We start from the raw sequence: 10,780 nt of genomic DNA, 5'->3' as shown, positions 1-10,780 counted from the left end.
CCACACTGGTGAATCCCATTTTCGTTTAATTTTTCTTTGAAATGCAGAGAGTCAGAGAGAGATCATCCATCCACTGGTTCACTCCCCAAATGCTCTCAACAGCTGAGGCTGGGCCATGCCAAAGCCAGGATCTGGGAACTAAATCCAGGGACCCAAGTACTTGAGCCATCACCTGCTGCCTCCCACGAATGCATTAGCAGGAAGATGCAATCGGAAGCAGACCCAGGACTTGAACCCAAGAATTTCAGATGCTGGACACAGGCTGCCCAAGCAATGCCTTCACTGCTCTGCCCTCCCTGCAGCTGTAATCTGCAGAAGACCCCAGTCTCTCCTTTGATTTTCAGATCTTTATACAAGTGCATTTACATGATACCTCCCTTTGTGGGTATCTCCTATGCAACAGGCCTAAGGGAAAGTCACATTTTCCCTCATATTGTGTAGTCTTCTGCATGGTCTATACATGGAAGAGAGAGTGAACTCACCCAAGTGTGCAAGCCCAAAGCCAATTAGTCATCCTTGAATTCTTTCCTATATCCCCAACTCCAACCACTTACCAGTCCCATTCATTCTGTCTCCTACAAAAGCCAAAACCATGCCTTCAGAGCTATGTCTTCATGCTTAAGTCACAGGTACGTCTCCTAAGCCACCACATCCTGCCCTGCCCAACACGCCAGTGCCGTGGTATCAACCCCTGCTTAAGCTTTCTCACGGCTCTGCATTCCCTTTGGCTCTGAAGTAGAATCTTTCATGAGACCTGATGGCCCCACCTGATCCAGACCTGGCTACCCAATCAGCCCCATCACCCAGCACCTTCCTTACCCTAGACTTCTGGCCTCCTTCAGACCTCGGTTCAAGTTCGCATCTTCTGATGGTATTCCATGACCCTGAAAACCTGTTTAGACCCTTCTTTCAGACATTCTTGGCTCACCACATGATTTCCTTCCACAGCACTGATCACGTTTGCTGCTGTATGATAAGCTTCTCTTCACCAATGGCTGCCTCCTGTGCTAGATGGGATGACCCAGAAGGGCAGGAAATAACACCAAAGCTTGTATTGCTTATCCTTGAATTCCCGGAGGCAAGACTATATATATAATCTACTGAAATAAAGAAATTATTTATGAAATCATGTTTTACATCTTTAATTAATGGACACTGAAGTAGATAGGCTGGCAGGGTGGTTAACAGCCACTGTTCCTGAGTCAAGTTATTAGGATCCCTTTCTCGCCCTATTGTTTACTAGCCGTATGACATGGGGACGTTGCCACTGTCCCCAACATGCCCTCTACACAATTGAACAGCTCCTGTGGAAACTCAGAAAAACCAAACTCAACCTCACAGCAAAAAGGCAAACAAAATCCAGTCTTTAGCCAAAATCAAGGTTATCTATTTTTAAAATGCCTATAGTACACATTAATTCATCAAAGGATATTATTTAAAAAGAAGAAAAAGTAGTCACCACTGATCATCTTTTGCTAATAAGCCACCATCCACACAAAACCGTGTGAGGATGATGCCATTGGGCACCCATGCTCCAGACTCTCTGCCTGCCTTGAGCACCCCAGCTCCCCCACAGAACCCCAGCCTGCACAGGTTGGCAGTCAAGGCATCTCCCCTGCAGGAAACACATCCAGGCCCTGTGCCCCGCGTGCAGTGAGCAAGGCAGGCCAGGCCCCTCTCCTGCAAGCAATCAGCTCAGGCCCTCAAGCATGAGATTTAATTGCTTGTTCATTATTTTAGCTCACAGGGGCTACAAGCAAGCATGGCATTTCCGAGCTCACCATCGAACAGAACCCTGGGAGCTGTCAGATTAAAAACCAACAACAGAAATGAGAATGGAGCCTGGCTGTAGCTGGCCAGCTTCAGGTGCCGGGCATTCAACAGGAGAGACCCCATTTAAATGTACGACCACCCCTCGCTGTTTGTTCTGCCCTTTTCAATTCTGTCTGAGCGGGGGGAGGAGTGCCACACAGAGATGAGGATTTGAACTCGCAGCCCCTGAGAGCACGCATGTCTCTTTTCTGCCTGATTGTATACTTAAACTGCCCATAAAGTCAATAACGTCCCATGGCTTCACAGCAAAGCCCAAAGATTAAAAAAGAGACACCGTCCTTTTGAAGATGTGCAAGGTAGTAAGTGAGCAGGCTGAATCCTCTTTGAGTTTAAAAATCTGTGCAGTTCTGCCTTCAGGTGTCAAAATTGCCTTAAATCTTCAGCTTTGTTAGACCTGCTGCTACACTTATACAATGGAGCCAGGCAGACTCAGCAACAATTTGGAAATCATTATATGTATTTTTATATATATATATATGTATATATATACATATATACGTGTGTGTATATATATGTGTGATATATATGTGTGTGTATATGTGTGTGTGTGTGTGTGTGTGTGTGTGCCGATTTCTCCCTCCACATTGTCTGCTTAAAAAAAAATAGTGGGTTTTTTTTTGTTTCTTTTTTTTTCCCCAGATGCATCTTCAGAAAGCAGGATAGCTAAACTGCAGGTCTCTTGAAAAAGCATAAAGACCTGGCCACTGCCTACAAGGGTATGAGCGCAAAGGTCACAGCTGAGTCTCCTCCCCCGTTTCATTTCCGCTCTGGGAGCAGATTTGACCTCGCCTCTCCCGAGGCAGAAAACTTCCACAAAGGCGGGAGGACTATTTAAAGTGATGAAAAAGATTCTGAATGAAGGATTCTGCCTTTGATGAGGCCTGAAAGGAATGCAGTGCTTAGGAAGTGGATGAAAGTCAACAGCAACAATTCTCTGCTTCGGATGAAACCCTGAAGGTGCTCTTTCCCCCAATGATCTTAAGAACAACAACAACAAAAAAAAAATGAAACAAACAACCAGAGACCTGAAACTCTGCCCATGCTATGGTCTCTCTCCATTCACGTGACAGGAACTCACAGAATGCTAGAGTCCTTGTTGAGGCCCAGGATCATGACAGGACAGTGTCCTGTACCAGGAGAAAATAAGACCATCGAGGCACAGGATGCTGTGGGGACAGCCTCCTTCTTCTCATCCATCCTCAATGAAATCAGCAGATGAAAGAGTGATCTGTACCCCCATGTTCATTGCAGCTCAATTCACAACAGCTAAGATATAGAACCAGCTCAGATGTCCATCAACTGACGACTGGATAAACAAATTATGATACACACACACACACACACACACACACATACACTATGGAGTACTACTCAGCTGAAAAAAATGAAATCCTGTCTTTTGCAACAAAATGGATGCAACTAGGAATCATTACACTTAGTGAGATAAGCCAGTCCCAAAAAGACAGATACCATGTTTTTCCTGATTGTGGTGACTAATAGAGTATCTAAAAGGTGATCTATAGAAGTGAAATTGACACTTTGTGATGCGATGATTTTGAACAGCCCTATTCTTGACTGTTGAGGAACAGTTTTTTTTTTCTTTTTTTTTTCTCCACACTATTTTTTGAACTCTTTACTTAGTGTAGGGTTAATTTTATGTTTATAAAGTTAATTGAAAATATATCTTTGCAAAAAATAAGAATGGGAATAGGCAAGGGAGGAGAGAGAAGGGTAGGAGCGTGGGTGGTAGGGAGGGTAGGGTGGGAAAAATCACTATGCTCCTAAATTTGTATATATGAAAAGAATGAAGTTTGTACACCTTAAATAAAAGATTTCTAGGTAATAAAAAAGAAATAAACTGCACAGGCAGCCAATAGGACAGTTGGAAAATTGCTCTAGAGGAGAAAAGAAGGGAAGGATGGCTTCTAGAAAGAAACCCTTGAAAGGGTGCCATGTGTGATCCTTTTCCCTCCTCTCTTTCTACCTTTCCCACCACCTCCCCTCCAGAAGCCCCTTCTCATCATCTTCAGCTTCTGTCTCCTCACTGGAGCTTGGCAGTCTTATTGCCCAAAAGCAGGGAAGGAGAAAGCAGCCATCTCAGGTTCCGTCTCATCCAACTCATCCTTGCGAGCCAGGAAGGTACAGGGCAGCATGGTGAGTACCTGTTGGATTGGGAACAGCAACTGAAGCACAGCCACAGAGTGTTCGCAACAGCCAGGCTCCCCTGAAGGGGAGGCACTGACAGGTGCATATTTACTTTAAAAATCACACAGCAAACCTGGTTTCTGAACTTGAATTAGGGATGTCTAACTGTACACATGTCCAGTTCCTAAGTGGGCTGCAAGCGTGCCCCCTGCTCTCATCACTGGGGTGTGCTGTGCTTTTGTTCAGAGGCCCAAGCTGGCTGCAATCATTTTAGGAGCAGACCCAATCATGCTGGCGGCGTCGGCATCGTCTGCACTGCAATTTCTTAATGGAAAGAATTCGTTATCAGTTTAGGCCACCAGCCCGGATCTCTGAAACAGCATGACTCAGATGGTTCAGCACTCAGAGAATTAAAGCTTTGCGTGCCTGGCTTCCTTGGGAGGTTTCCTGACTCTCCTGAGGAGGAGAGAATCAAATTACCGGAGCCATCTCACTGGTCATTCACCCAGAGTTTGTGTGCACCTGCTATGTTCAAAAGGCAAAAAGTAAAAAGTTTTTTTTTTTTAAGTTCCTACCTTCTGGGGAGTCAGTAGCTGACAGATTTTAGAGTCATAAGAATTAGCAAAAAAAAAAAAATGAAGATTTTAAGTTTCACAGATGAGGAAAGGCCCTGGACTATTGCCTAACTCCTCAACAAGTGAGAGAGGAATTCCCAAACCCAGATGTTCTGACTCGAAGAAGGCCCACCCTTTCCTCTCTCTTTTCTATCAGCTAAGTGGGTCCAGAATCAACAAAGAATCGTGTGGCTGGGAAAGCCAAGGTCGTGTTGTCAGTCAAAAAACACCCACCACTTGCTGAGGACCTACGTACCTGGAGGGTTGCACACACTCATGCTCACTCCAAGTATCTGAAGCAAAGACAGAACTTGGAACCTGAGTTTGAGAAGGCTGGATACAGAGTGCTTAAGTGACCTGTCCCAGATTCAATGGATCAAGTGGTGACTCAAAGACTCACACCCCAGTCCTTTCTCTGCCCCTACACTTTAGGAGCCAGGTTTCCCATCTGCTTTTGCTGTTCCCTGTCATGGACTGAACATCTGTGTCCCCCCAAATTCACTCATTGAAATCCAAGCCTCTCCCCTATCCCCAAATCATGGTGTATGAAGGTGAAGCCATTGGAACACTCATGGTGGGGTGCACGTCCTTCTAAAGCAAAGATATTGGAGAGAGGATTTGTCTCTAGGCCATGTGAGGACTCAATGAGATGAGGTGACCTGCAAACCAGGAGCAGGCCTCTCCCCAGCCCCTAGACCTGCTGGGGCCTTGCTTTTGCATTTCTCAGACTGCAGAACCAGGAGGAAGACATGTTTGCCATGTAAGTCCCAGTCTGTGGCGCTCTACTCGCTCAGTCGGAGCTGATGAACATGTTCCCTTGTTTCATCTCTAACATCCTCATACCCTAGCTTGCTCCAAATAACATCATCCTGGAATTTGTTGAGTTAGATGGGTTCCTAAAGAACAATCGGTCCAGATTTCTTACTCTATAGGTGAGGGGATTGGCCCAGCAACTTCGCTGTGGTTGTGTGCAAGCTCTGGAGGGCACCCACCAACCCATGGGCAGGGGTGGAGAGACCCAAAGCCCAAATTTGTCTCAGGCTGGAATCCCCACCACACATGGATCCCTAGATCTAATTTAAACTTACCTTAAAGCTTATAAAACATACAAGAAAAATCCAAGTATGATTCAACAAAACCATTCCAAGAATGGCTTCCGTACTTCTTCTGTCCTGGAAATCTTGGGAGAAAGATCCTGGCACCCAAGCAATCAAAGCTTACTCTTTTCCTTGAAGAAACAAAACCAGTGGTGTAGTTACACAATGTGAAGCACACTGTGGGCAGAAAGCAACTCCCTTCTTACATGTGCCAATATATTCACCAATCTACGAAAGACACGCAGATGTAGCAACAACCTAGGCTAAGTCTGAATATCTGAGTCAAGCACAAAACTGGGCTCTAAGTGTCCTCAAAGCCCAAATAAATGGTAAAATATATGAGTTCTATTGTTCTCCAGTTTTCCACAGAATACAGAAAATAGTATCTTTTCCAATCTCTGAAAGCCAATCATCACGCGAGGACATGAATTCATCATATGGTTGTCTCAGTAAAGGAGATCGGTCATCAAAGAAAGCATGGCCCTCAAGGATGCACAGGTGGTCCCCTCCCCGCATGACCCACACAGTCATGCCTCAGAGCAGAAGCAAACTTCATCTAACTTCTCCTTCCACCAAGCATAAGAAGAGGTAGCACTGCTTTATTGTTTGGAAGAGTGTGCAGAGTGGTGAGTCTTTGCAAAACTAACTCTCCCAAACTCTTAGTAAAGTTTTATCAAGTCTCACCACTCATCACACCACACAACCCTGCCTCCAATGGGCCTCAGCTTACTAGATTGACCACACAGTTGGTGGAAAGTGATGTCTCATTTTCACCTAAGCCTCATTGATCTTCCACATCATGTTTGGCTGAAGCTAACTCTCCTGAAGCTCTAGGGCATGGAAAAGCACTGTGTGAATCCTATCACTCTATTCCCCCAGCTGTGCTCTCCATAACCAAAGCACAAGATAACACTTGTATCCTGGGTCCACACTGAAGAAAACTGCAGCCTTTTGAGCCCAGGTCACCACATGCACGTCACAAGCCCAGGTATCCAAAGCCAGCCTCAGGAGGAAGACGATGTGTGTGCCCAGGAAGGTTTTTACCCCACAACCTGTGACTGGAGGCCCACGGAGGAAGCAGAGGCCGTCCTCTCACTTGGGGAAGCAGGATGATAGGGAAACCTCTGCAAAGCAGAATTGATTTGGGGTCTAAAGAGTATCAGGTTCAGAGCGCAAGCTCTGAGGTTCATCTCTTACTAGCTAGGGGGCTTTGGGAAACTGGTAAATTCTGCTGTGACTCAGTTTCCCCATTTTAAAAACAGAGAGCCATCTAGGAGTTGTTGGGAGATGAGAACTGAGTGAGCAACATACATGAAGAGTTAGCAGTAAGCAAATGTCAGGTCAGTGCTTGGGAAATTTCAGCTGTTACCATTGCTTTGTTGCTGTTGCTGCTACTACGTAAGTATTGGGAACTTCAGAAAAAAGAGAGCACTGGATGCTGCAAATACAGAAAACAACACAAATTCTCTTGGGTTCCAGACTCAAAGAAGCCTGTATTTGAATATCTATTTGATGATGTGAACAAATTTGCCTAAGAAATTCAACCCTTTGAACAGTTCTTTACCTGTAAAATGGGCACAGTAATATCTACCAGATGTGTTTATTCAATGGTTTTCTCTAAGAAAAAAATTCACTCAACTGCACAATAAGAAGCACACTGTATCTGTGGGCAGCCAACAATTTCCTGTTTTTGCATGCATCAGTTTATTTATGCACCTATCAGAGAAAGATGGATATAAATCATCCTTACTGCAGTCCTTGGCCTTAATGGACCCTCAGTAAACAAGAGCTCATATAAATGATGTGCAGCAACCAGATTCAAGCATGACCTCAAAAAGATGAGCAGAATTAGAATGGCAAATTGAGCAGAGAGGAGATCTCAGGACAGGAGGACATCCTGGAAGGAGGATTAAGCACATAAGGGTTGGGAGGGATTCAGGCAAACAGTCTGAATGTTGAGAGGGATTTCTTGGGAGCACAGAAAGGTACAATTTTTTTAGTTGTAATTGCCACACAATATTTGTGCATGCTTATGGCCTGCACTATGATAATTCCACACACACATATAAGGTGCAATGAATCAGAAAACACAACCCTGTCACTTGCAACAATCATGGAAGGCATGATGTTAAATGAAAGAAGCCAGACGATTCATGGAAGGACAATTACTGCATGTTCCTATTCATCTGTGGAAGCTAAAAAAGTGGATCTCCTGGAAGAAAGGTAAGACCTGATAAAGCAACAACAGGTTTAAACATCAGGATGCACGCTGAGGAGCAAAGATAAGGCCCCTGTGGAGGGCTCTGCAGCAGATAGTAGCTAGATAAACAGAGTTTCAAAGAGCACTCCTCCAAGGTAAGGAGAACAGATGGGACAAAATGGAACGAGAAGGGTGGGATCTTTGCTACCCAGCGGTAGTCAACTAGTAGAACTCTGAGTGCCTCCAGCAGTCCACTGTAGCTCTCTATTTGCAACAGGATTGGATTTCAGGTGGATAGCCCCTTCCCCCATGACTGCCCATCATTGTCCTGCACCGTAAAGATTTCTTTTCCAAGACTCAATGAGTTTATAGATATGGATTCCATAAGGATTCTAGTCACTCACCTTCTACTGATTTTTAGCTTAAAACACAGCAGAAAATTATTGACATTATTTCCTTGAAAACCCTTCCCTGCCTGCACATGTCTGTGTCAATAATTGTCATGTTGGCAATTGGAACTGGGCCTTTGGCAGCTCGCCTGGGAATGTCAAATAGTCTCCATTAGGTTTGAAAGCTCCAAGTTGCAGTAATGGGTTGATACTCTACCTGATATGATTGTACAAAATTACATAATTGATTTCTGGGACACTGTGCCACACAAATTTTATAGGTTTCTTTTATTTGGTGCCTCAAAAGGCAAGTGTGCTTTCGTTCATTTTCCTCAGTGAGAGGACTTCAAGTCTTGCTCCTGGCTGGTCCATGTTAAACTCAGGCGCCTATTTTATAAGCTTCTACAATCTTTTTCTCCATCATTTTAAACATCAAAGCTGTGATTTTTCCACTGGCTTCTAGCAGCTGGTAATTAAAAAGCGAGCTTGACATTTGACTCTCCCCAACTACACAACGCACAGGATCTCCAGCATGAAACAAGGAATGAGCCATCTCGTTTCTATATTTTTGCAGGTTTTTTTCCCCTCAGTGTTAGGATGGTTACAAATGTAGTTTTGCTGCATACCTTTGCCCTGTGTTCTGTTGATACAGGCATTCTCTTCTTGAAAGAGCCAGTTATTTCGAACCTCAGGACAGCCTATGGTCAGGGAACAATGACAAGGTATGAAAGAACTGGCTTCTGTGAAATCCATTCTCTCTGTGTCAATGGACACAAGGACTAATGGGGCTCCCGTTCAGGCTTGACTGCACTGAGCCACAGCAAAGAGGAAAAGCTCAACTGGCCACCTTCAGTGACACTGGGTAATTGTCCCTCATATTTAAACAAAGGCCATGACAACTCCAGTGCTTAGAAGGAAAAAAGTCATTAGGCTGAAAAAGTGCTGGGGGAACTGTATGTGCACCATGCTCCAGGAAAAGGGGGAAGGAAACCATAGAATATAAAAAGGTACAGCATATCCCTAAAGACAAGGAAAGCAAAAGGAAATGAACTTTTGAAAAAGAAATCGTTTGAATGAAATTTATTTCACTTGTTTAATTTACCTAGCAAGTTGGATGTTGGACAGGGTTCCAGTTAACCCATATTCTAGCATCTTGATATTCAGCCTGAAAGACTTAAGAAAATTTCTTGCTCCTTCTCTTTGAGAAATACATTGATTTTAGACAGAACTTTTCAAATAATTGGTAAAATAGATTGTCGTCAACAGACAATCCCCAAAATAGTTCCAATTAGTTAAAGTGACAGCCTAGAAAATACTACTAATCAGGACCTACTATTACACCCTATTACATAACATGCCAACATGCGCACAGGTGTTTGATTGACAACAGTCTCAGCAAAGACGTAACGCGATCTCCATTCCAGTTTTCGGTGGGATCCTGAGGATTGGATCATCTCAAAAACTCTGGAATACTACGAGAAATGTCACATTTCTTAAATGAAAATCACTGGAAATTAATTTTGTTCTGAGATTTTCACTTCTTCAGGAACACTTGGGAGATATCCTAAACGTTATAAAACCCACGCTTACTCCTTTCTCATGCTCATTCACCATTCTGCGTTTATTCCAGTCAATACAACTCAATTGACTAGTCTGTGCCAGGCATAGCTGGGTAGGCAGTAACGACACAGAATGAAAAATGCTGACCTGTGCCCACCAGCCTGGAGCAGAGAAACTATCCAATATCCTAAAGTAAAAAAGTCCACTCATTTGTTATTAAAAGTAAGAAAGATCTACCTATTTAGATAGAAAAGAGACAAAAATTTTTATGAATTCACCTATCAGCCAAAGAATAAGCCATCATTAGTAATTTCTCTGTTCACCCAATTACGTAAACATTACAAAACAAATTCCTCCCCAGAAGCTAATGTTTAAGTAATTTTTCAGTGAACCTTTGAGGTGGGAGGCTTTTCCTTGACATAATCACCTGTGACAGCCGTGGGTTTTTTCTGAGTTAATATGTTCTTAGGAAGCTGTTTCGAATTCAGACATGGTTTTGATATTTGCATCTCTGGGGTAGCCAAGCCAATCATTCTCCTCACCTGTATCCAGTTCTCTCACTCCAGGCACTCACAAGACCTAACTGTCCAACCCCCTCATGAGGAGTGGAGGAAGCGGTTATGGGATTGGTACAGGCCAAGGTGTTGATGCTCACTGAGCCGTAATGCCTACCCCGGACATGCCCAGCATTTCCTGGCCAGAATCATGCGACTTTCTCTCCAGTGAAAGATCTCTCAGCCTGTGTCCTGGAGACAGCTCCCACCAAACTCAGAGACTCATAACAACAGACAGAAATAGCGCTTGGCTGCAAGAAACCGCTGCGATTCTAGTGTTGTTTGTCACTGCAGCCCAACTAAGTCTACCCTGATTTGCACCTTCTGGCAGTTTCACTGCTGAGTTGCTCTTGGGGCTTCCTGTCCAGAGGAATTGAGGAGGAGGAAA

The sequence above is a fragment of the Oryctolagus cuniculus genome, chromosome 5 (genome assembly GCF_964237555.1).
Source record: "Oryctolagus cuniculus chromosome 5, mOryCun1.1, whole genome shotgun sequence".
Classification (NCBI taxonomy): Eukaryota; Metazoa; Chordata; class Mammalia; order Lagomorpha; family Leporidae; genus Oryctolagus; species Oryctolagus cuniculus.
The sequence above is the reverse complement of the archived record's forward strand: the minus strand, read 5'-3'. Positions refer to the sequence as shown.